We start from the raw sequence: 9,795 nt of genomic DNA on the forward strand, positions 1-9,795 counted from the left end.
AAAATAAGAATGTCGTATTCTTAAAAAACCTTATGTTTTGTTAATATTTTTTAATTTTTAATTTTTAATATTTAAAAAAAATATTTGAACATAAATTTTAATTATCAAATAAATATTATCCTTGAGATTATAATTAATAATTTTTTAAAATATTATAAATTTTTAATTATCAAACTCAACGTAATAATTACATTTTTTTTCCTTTTTAAGTGAATAAAACTTTAATTGTTAAATAAGTTCAAGACTTAAGATATAATAAATTTTTTAAAGTTTAAAATAAATATTCTAATTATTATTATTATTTTTACTATTTTTTATTTCTTATCCTTAAAATCTTTAAAAAAATTCATATAGAATCATCATTACGACCATCGTACTTGCCCCTATCATCAATATATTGATTGAATTAACCAATCAAATCTAACTTCAGTCATTATATATTGAACAAAAGTAAAAGATTATAATGGTAGGATGATAATAAAAAGTAATAGCAAATGTTGTAGCTACTTAGACTAAAAAAATAAGTAAGTGAAATTCCTCTTAAATAATGAAATATGTTCACATGAGGCGAAACATATTTACTGGTTATATCATCGACAATCGCCTTTTAAGACATTCTTCAATGGATTGCTAAACAAAAAAGACTATTATTTAGAAAATTAGTCAATGATGGATTTCAATGGGTTCACCTATATAAGTTGCAATTAAAGTAGCAAAAATTATAGTTTAAATTTAACTTGAGAATAATCCAAGGATCATGACAGACATAGAAACTACTAAAGATATTAAAAAAACAAGAACAATAACTACTAATTCATTAGCTAATATACTTTTGAAAAGTTGAAAACTAAGGGATAAGGATTTTGTGAAATCTTCTAATATGTTAATTGGTAAAAGGATTGTAGTTGGTTGGATGTATTTACTAAAATAAGCTAATCCTTTTTTTTTAAAGACCCGCATAGAAATATGCAACTAATGAAGTTAATGCAATTGTAATATTTATATCATTTGTAGGTGTAACTAACTCTCAATGAGGTAATGGGATGATTTTCAAAGGTAAGAGAGTCCTTGACTAATTAAAAACAAAAAATAAATAGACACAAAGTTTCAATAAAAGGAACCCACAAACCATATTCTTCTCCCGTATGAGTTTTGCTCACGTCTGGAATGTATTCAAGAACATATTCAAATAAATTCTAAATAACGTAAATGGCTTGCAAATTTTGAATACCTAAATGGCTAAAACCAATAAGATAGCAATTACAACTAGGGATGTCAACGGGGCGGGTAGGGTACGGATAGTAGCTCCTCCGTACCCTATTATATGGGTATCCGTATATTTTTTATTTTTCTTAATATACACGGATATCCACGGGTACCAGTGGGTATTTACAAAATAAATATTTAATTTTTAACAATATATTTAACCATTAATTCAAATAAAAAACAATGCATAATATTCATAAATTTCAAAGAAAATCCAAATAACTCATTTAAATATTGTTGTGTAAAAGTTTACAAAGAAATGAAGATTTTTTAAAACCTATTGATAAGTAATAACTCATTCAAGATCAATATATTAATGTTTTAATCATGTTTTTTTTTAATTTAAATTAGAGTATAGCGGGTGTAACGTCCTAGCCGGAAATTACTTATTAAAAAATAAATAAGAAATAATTTTTATAAAACATCGTATTTATTCTCGTAATTTCCCAAAAACGCGGAAAAATTAAAAGTTCAACATTGCTTCCATAGTAAATAAAATCACAGTGTTTAGTCATTACAAAACCAAACCATAAAAGAAAATTACAAAAGTAAACCATATTAAAACTGAGTAAATAATCTCGTCATGATCCCCACTCCGTCTCTACACATCTGCATGCTCACCTGCATCAACATCTGCTCCCATGTAACAAGTTACATGATCATCGCCAAGCACACACAAATAGGGTGAGCTCATGTAAATAAAACCAAACAAAAATAATATTAAACACAACATCTCAACGTTAAAACCCTGGGTTAGTATTCTTCTCCCTTTTTCCTTACTTCTCCACTTCCAGCACTTGCATTAGACGTCTATCATTTATATACCCTTTAGGTGAGATAAATGATCGATCTTTGTTGTACGAGTGTCCACTCGCCCCTCCGACTACAGGCCACCACCTGATAGTCCACACGTGGGAATAACGTTGCCACAACATCTCATCATGACACCAAGTGGAGTTCCCCAAAACAAACCTAAGTTTGTAGTTGTTTCCAGACTACCAAATCTCTATCAGAATCCACTGAAGAGGGCAATCATCTGAAACCTCGCCGTACGAGCCACAACCCGCACACTCCACTGAACTTCCTAAACCATCAGGCTACAACCTAGAGTGGTCACGTGTTACCCCAATACAAGATGCACTCGTAACTGGGCCCCCAGCCAAAGCATCGCATCATGAACATCCCCTAAAGTGGGGTAGAAAACTTTCCTCGCGCACCATCACTGGACCAAAACCGTCTGGCGCGCATCTCACGCCGCTAAGCGAAATTTAGCTCCAGACCGCCTAGCGGGCATCACACACCGCCAGGCGCCAAGCGCCTGCAAAATCAACACTGCATCGTCACCGCCTGGCGGACACCATCTTGCCGCCCGGCGCCTCTGACATCGTCGCCGCCTGGCGCTTCCACCCTGTGTCGCTAGGCGCCTGTCTTCTTCCAGGTCTCCTGCTGCACCGATTCTGCCTGGCGGAACCATCCTTACCGCCAGGCGCGCTGTGTTAACAGTGGCCACTGCCACCGATTGAAGGTCCTACCACCTGGCGGCTCGCTCATGCCGCCAGGCGCCATACCAGTAACGTAATGCTACTGGTTTTTGGCACCTAAAAACAGGTCCTAACAGACCCATAACATACAACACTTGAAATTTTAACACAACATGATTTCCTAGACATATTCTATAATTAGTTAACATCACACAAATATGTATCCCATCAATCCCTTTTTCATTATGCACACATCTTTGTCAAGGCAAAGAGTCAATACTTTCATGTCAAAAACCACATTCTTTTACAAGCGCTACTTTAAAACATGTTGTAACACGCTCAAGAATACAAGTCACATACTTCAACAGATGAATACTAAGATATCTCCTACCAATTCACATACCAATGTTACCTAATCGAAAAAAGACAATTATCTCACTGCAACAACCAATATATATTTATACATCACAGCACACCAACCCATATTTCACACACCAATTGATCCCATAATCGTTTCCCATTACCGCTATATTAGAATCCCTATTTTCACATACCACACTTTATTTACAGTCAACACAATGGATTACATACCATAATTATTTTACACACACCACCCTTAGTCCATAATCTTCTCCGTTTTAACCCTCTTTCATTATAATCCATGCCCATCACAACACAGATCACGTACATGCATAAACAATTCTTATATGAACAACAACGTCTGTTTAACTACTTACGCACACTTTATAGTCCAAAAATTTCGAATGGTTCCATCACCCAAGTCTAGGTTTACTTATTTTCCAGAATCTTTCAATGTACGCATATACACAACATTCCAACAAGATCATACATGGTAGCACATAGGTACTCTGCTCATAATAGCGTCATTTTCAACAAAATAGTGCCAATCATGTACTTATATCATGCACCATTATTTTTGTCTCCCAACATAAACCCAACACCCAATTTCAGATCAAAAGTCATGCCTTGCAACATAATAAGCATAAGCAAAGTCCATCAAACATCAAAATTCACATTCGAACATACAGACATCACGGCTACATCACAGGTACCCCAAAATTATCAAAAATGGCCAAAAAAAACAGTGTAACTGTGTTCGTGCTGCCTCGCGGTTCATCCTCTGCCGCCAGGCGGTTCATAGTTGATACCCAAAAACTGGGTCTGGTGCATGTGTCGCCTGGCGGTCACACACGACCCGCTAGGCAGTTTCTAGAAAAATTCCAGAAACCCGATTTCATCTCTGATTTTCACGTAAATTGCAATCCCAACCCCGCATACATCACGATTCAATCAACAATGAATAAAAAAACATCGAACAATCAATAGAAACTCCCCTAACCTGGAATTCCTTCGCTTAAAATGAAATGCTTGCGTTCTTTCCTTGATTCCAACAATTCCTCAAGCTCTCCCGCTGTCCAGCCCTTCATTGAGCAGACTCCAAAACCCTCCTCTCTCTCACAATTAGCCTTTTAATTGGGTCTTAATTATGGTTTAATGGCATAAAACGAAATTGCTTGTGATAAGTGTCATTCAAGACCATTATAGGTTGCCTTCACGCAGCTGCTAGGGTTTCTACCCCTTCCCCTCTTTGCCAAAACGAAATTTAGCAAAAATAAAGTTTTGATTTAGGTTCTCCAAGGCTTAAAGCCACCACCTTGCCAATGCCGAATCAATGCTAAACCACCAAGCCAATTCATGTTTCTTGATGATTAATATAATTTTATGATTATATTATCACTCAACAAGATCAAGAATATTATATTATAAAAATAATACTGAATTAAATAACACACAATTGGCATACTTAGGACTCGAACCCAAGTCCTCTCACACAACCTAAATACTCTTAACCACTTGAACAAGTACTTTTCCACATCATGAAGGTTAACCTTTAATGTCATAAAGGTTTCTCACACCCACATTTATTAAATAATTATTTATTTAATTATTTAAATTTAGTGGGTCTTACCACGGGTATGAGTATATATGGATATATTTTCCTTCAGGTGTATGAGTGACCCCTTTTTGGTTATGGTTATGCGGTCAGTCACTCCGAATCATCGGCTCTGATACCATTGTTAGGTTTATATTTTTTTTTCTCATATGGTTTGGTTATATATGAGTTATATGACATTAGTATTACACTTATAAGGCATTTGACACCAGTTTTACACCAAAATCTTAAGGCAATGTTGTTATGGGTCTTTATTATTATATAGTGTTTAACTTTGTCTTTTCTATCCAATGTGGGACTTTGACTCACACTTGGACTATTCCCAACAATCCGCGGGTATCCATTTACAATATTCATTTCCTACCCGTTGCGGGTTTTATCCACGGATACCCGCGGGTACAATTTTTTTTGACATTCCTACTTACAACCTAATAAGTAATAGTACTTGGGCATGTATTAGGAAACTTCCTATTTGCAAGTAGACATGTTGACCTACTTCCACAAAATATGTATCGTATAATCTTTTTAGACTTAAATACTCTTTTGGTTTCTATTTTCGTCAAGTTTGTTCAATTTGTTCATTTTTTTGTGTACATTCAATTAGGTTCTAATTTTAGTCATTTTTTTGTCAATTTGATCATTTTTGTAAATGATGTTTAAATAGTTAATGCTTGTGAACAATGCATGTCATGTGTTAGTTCCTAATTTTTTTTTAATGTTTATTTTTTTTTAACTTAAAAGAAATTGTCCACATGTCAAGTCAGTATCGTATCACGTGTCAATGTTAGAGTCACATGTCAATTCATTTTCTTTTCTTCAATTTAATCTTTATATTCGTTATTTATGTTCACTCTCAATTTTTATTAAAATAAAAAAATTATTCCTTTCAAATTGAGACACAATTTAATTTTTATATAATATTATACTGATTTTTATTGAAATTAACATTTTTTTAGTTATTTTTGAAAATAAATTATAAATTATTATATTTAATTATAAATTGAATATAATTTTTAGATTTAATTATTAACTAAAATATAATTATAATAATATTATTAAAATATACATATTATATTATTAAAATATAATCATTATTTTTTTTAATAATTCTATTCTAAATATCCAAATATTTCAAAAATTGATTCTTGAAGAAACTACAGCAACTGCATAAAGAGAAGAAAGATCAAGATCATGTAAACAACATGTGAATAAAAGGAAAAATACGGATTATATATCCTTTAAAAAGACTAGCGTACACACAGGCGCTATCGCGTTTGTGTGTATGCGTTCTTTAAATATGTGTGTTATTATATTAGTAGGTGAATATTGTAATGTTATTAAGTTAATATATAAATTAAAATTAAATTTATTAAAAATGAAGTGAAATATATGATAACAAATGAAAGAATAACCATTAATAAATGAAGACGAAGAGAAGAAGCAGAGACCTCCGATTTTATAAAAATCTTGTAAAAGTAACGGTCAATTTTTAAAAATTTAATAAATTATTATATTTAAAAGGTAAAATGAGTATTTTGAAATGTGGACACAAAAAGAAAATTCCCTTTATATATTGTTATAGATTATTGTGGTTGAAAAAGCTAAATCCTTCGAGATGTTATGAATTAATGAATTAATGATTGTCCATTGATTTGATACATTTACTCATATGATTGATACTCATATGATTCATTACTCTTTATGTACATATTTGTATACGTTGATTTTTGTTTCCTTCATGGAATACATGTTGTATATATAAATAGGACTCTTCCTATCAATTATTAATAATAAGATACAGATGAGTTGCTCCCTATTCTCTCATTCTCTATTCTCTCTTGTTCTTCTCTTCTCTATTATTTGTCGTCATTCTCTATATTATTCGCTTTATTTCATAACACGAGAGAGATATATATGACAATTTTCATTTTTAAGACCAAGAAGTAGAGTTGAATCATAGTTTAATTATTAAAAGTATCGTGAGTAATTACATTATCACTTTAAAACATATTTCAGGAAAAAGAAAAGTAGAATATGAAATAAAAGTTTAGTTCAGAGTGAGAAATGAAGAAAAAGAAACAAACTTTCTGTATCTTTAAATTATTGGCTACACTTGAACTTTCTGTAACTATGCGAGGAAATGAAAAGTAGAAAATGAAATTTTGGAAGTTTAAATGAAGAAAAAGAAACTTAAAACAGAATACTGGCGTCGCCCGGACTTGAACCGGAGACCTTCGGTGTGTTAGACTGACGTGATAACCAACTACACTACGACACCTCATGCTCTAAACTTTTCGCTTAATATTTTGTCTGATAAAACAGTAAATAATTTATTTCCGAAAATATATTGTACTAGTAAGTTGGTTTCTAAAAGCAAAAATTGATAAAAATGTCCCTAAAATTAAAAAGTGACAGGCAATCTGATCGTAATTGTGATTGTCATGCATGTTTGATATTAATTGAGAAGGTATATATATAAAGGATAATGATATTTTAATTTTTTTTTACCTTTTTTAACCTATTTATATGTTTGCTGAAATGTCATTATTATAAAAATAAATTGCACCAGAATTATAAAATAGCTTATAAGTTAGGTAGGGTTTTGCATATGAATATTAAAATTATAAAAGTACATAATTTTAAATTTCAAAACATAAAATTCAAGATATTTAAAATTTAATAGTAAAATTTTTAAAAAATTGTAAAGTATGGAATTTGTCAAAACTAAATATCCTACGGAAACAATTTTTTTTATATTAGTCGAAATATATGATATTAAAAAAATGTAGAAATACAGTAAGGAATTATATATATCCATTTATACTACAAAAAAATTTGATTTTAGGAGAGGTTATTTTGCCGAGGTCGTAAGAAACCTCAACAAATTAACATTACTTGGAATGATTTTACAGATTATCTAAAATGAAAATAATAGCAGGGGTTTTCATTCTATTTGGAGGAGGTTATCTGTGATTCTTTTTTTTCCTTCCCTTGTTTTTTTCACTCCTTCCCTCCTTTTCATTTCTAAACCTTCACTGTTTCGTTCTTCGTTTGCCATTGCACAAAACCCTTCACCCTTCCCAAACCAGCTTCAAGTTGTGAGATACCTAGGAACAATGTCCCAATCCAAACATTGTGCGTCCTTCATTCGACTGAGGCATCACGTAGCGGCACCGATCATCGTTCCCTCTCTGTCTCGACTCTGATGCTCACACGAGAAAAGAGACTCTGCATCTTCGAGAATTGGTTTTTTTTGGTCAAGTAAGTGATGATTTATGGTTTTACATTTTGAGTTTCTTTGGATGATTTTATTGAATTCCACCTCCCCAATTTTAGTAGAAATACCTGATGTTTGAGAAATTCATACTGATGTTGTATCTGTAGGGTTCTGCTCCTCTAGGTTACGTCATTTTTGTTGGTTAGATGTTAAGTACAGTGGGCAAACAACAATGTTGAAAAGGAGACTTTGATGAATCGGGTGAGCTTTGTGTGATGTCGCTAAAGGTGCTTGGATTGCAACATTTTTATATTTTCGTTGCATAGTTTCATACATTTGTGTCCTGTATCTTGATTCCTTATTGTCATGACCACAAAATGAATCATAGTTTTATCTCCTAATTGCATCGAAGTTAAGAAACTTGATTTTTTGTAGAGATGTGATTAGTGGTGGTTGTACTGTGGACTTAATTTTTTTATTTGAATGCATTGAGAAACTAAGCACAAAAGAAGAGGTGTGGAGTTGATGTTGTTTTCTCTCCAGGGACACCAGAAAGAGTTCTATAGAGTTTTTTGCACTCATTTCTTGATAGCAGACTTGGTGGAGTGCCTTTTCATCCTACGCCTCTTTATGATCATGCAAACTTACATTGATCTTTCTGTTGGTTTTGCAGGTTAGAGGTGTTAAACCACTTCCACTTCCTGAAACTTTTGATTGCCTTGTGATGGATCAGTACTTTTGCTTCTTGGCATTTTGTATTTTGTCTTTTTAACTTGTTGTTAATGATTCACTTTAGCAATCTGAAGTCGTGAAAAAGCACACCGATTTAAAAGTGGGAACGTATTGCAGAGTCGTGGGAGTTGACTTCTGGGACACTGTTATGTGGAAACAAGAAATGGAGAAATATGAGGTGAGGATTTTTGCATTTCTATTAAGACTGAAAGATGCCCTTGTTAGTTGTATGAACATGCTCTACTTAATCATAATTTGTCTGTTTGTGCCTTGTGTGGATGCTTTGGATATGCAGCTTTTGGAAATCAAACACTAGAGAATCTCTTAACAGGGTTTGGGTTTTATGAGCCTTATTGGCTTATTGACTTTGCTAATGCTTGCATTGTTCCGTGGGAGGATATCAGGTACTATACATAAGATTAATAGAAATCAATTGAACTACTAATTTCTTTTCTTAACATGAAATTAATTAAAATAATGGTATTCATGCCTAAAGCACCACTGCACCAGGTAATTAAGTTACCATCAGGAAGAAATTAAAAGAACTATTAATATACTTATTTTTTAATGGAGAATGAAAAAGATTGACTTCAAAACTTCATAATGCCCTTTTGCTAGCAATTGCTTCATGTCTGAACTCTTTCATGTTACTTGAGAAATCATAGTTCTGTCATGTTTGCAGTCATGTTAATTTTAATCTCTTTGTCTTTTAGTTATAATAGAGTAATATTAACTTAGGCTTAATCATTTATAGTTTTAAAAACTTTTCCTTTCGATTTCTACAATGAAGAATTATTTTATTTTGATTCTTATAAATATCAATTCAATAATTTTTAATTCATATGTATGCATGAGTTTTAGTTTTCTATTTTACTTTTTATCCTCTAAAATTGCATAGATTAAAAATAATCTATTTACATATTAAAATAAACATGACTATTTTCTTGTGAAAAGTTATATGATCAAATCAAAGGTAAAAGTTAGTGATCTACGTATCTTCTTTACCATTTCTTATGAAATTAACACATTGATGTATTTTCCTAGAATCTTCTTCGTGATGTATTTTTATAAATTTACTAGATCTTTAAAGTTGTGTTTTTTTATTTACATTTTAATAATGATTT

General features: G+C 31.9%; 1 non-coding gene across 1 annotated transcript; it reads right to left on the minus strand.

Moving 5' to 3' along the window:
- Positions 1–6,926: 6,926 nt before the first annotated feature.
- Positions 6,927–7,000, minus strand: TRNAV-AAC (transfer RNA valine (anticodon AAC)). The gene has a single exon. It is a non-coding gene; the product is annotated as a tRNA-Val (tRNA).
- Between the last annotated feature and the right edge of the window lie 2,795 nt (positions 7,001–9,795).

The sequence above is a fragment of the Vigna unguiculata genome, chromosome 10 (assembly GCF_037176805.1).
Source record: "Vigna unguiculata cultivar grain cowpea cultivar isolate G323 ecotype 2 chromosome 10, ASM3717680v1, whole genome shotgun sequence".
Classification (NCBI taxonomy): Eukaryota; Viridiplantae; Streptophyta; class Magnoliopsida; order Fabales; family Fabaceae; genus Vigna; species Vigna unguiculata.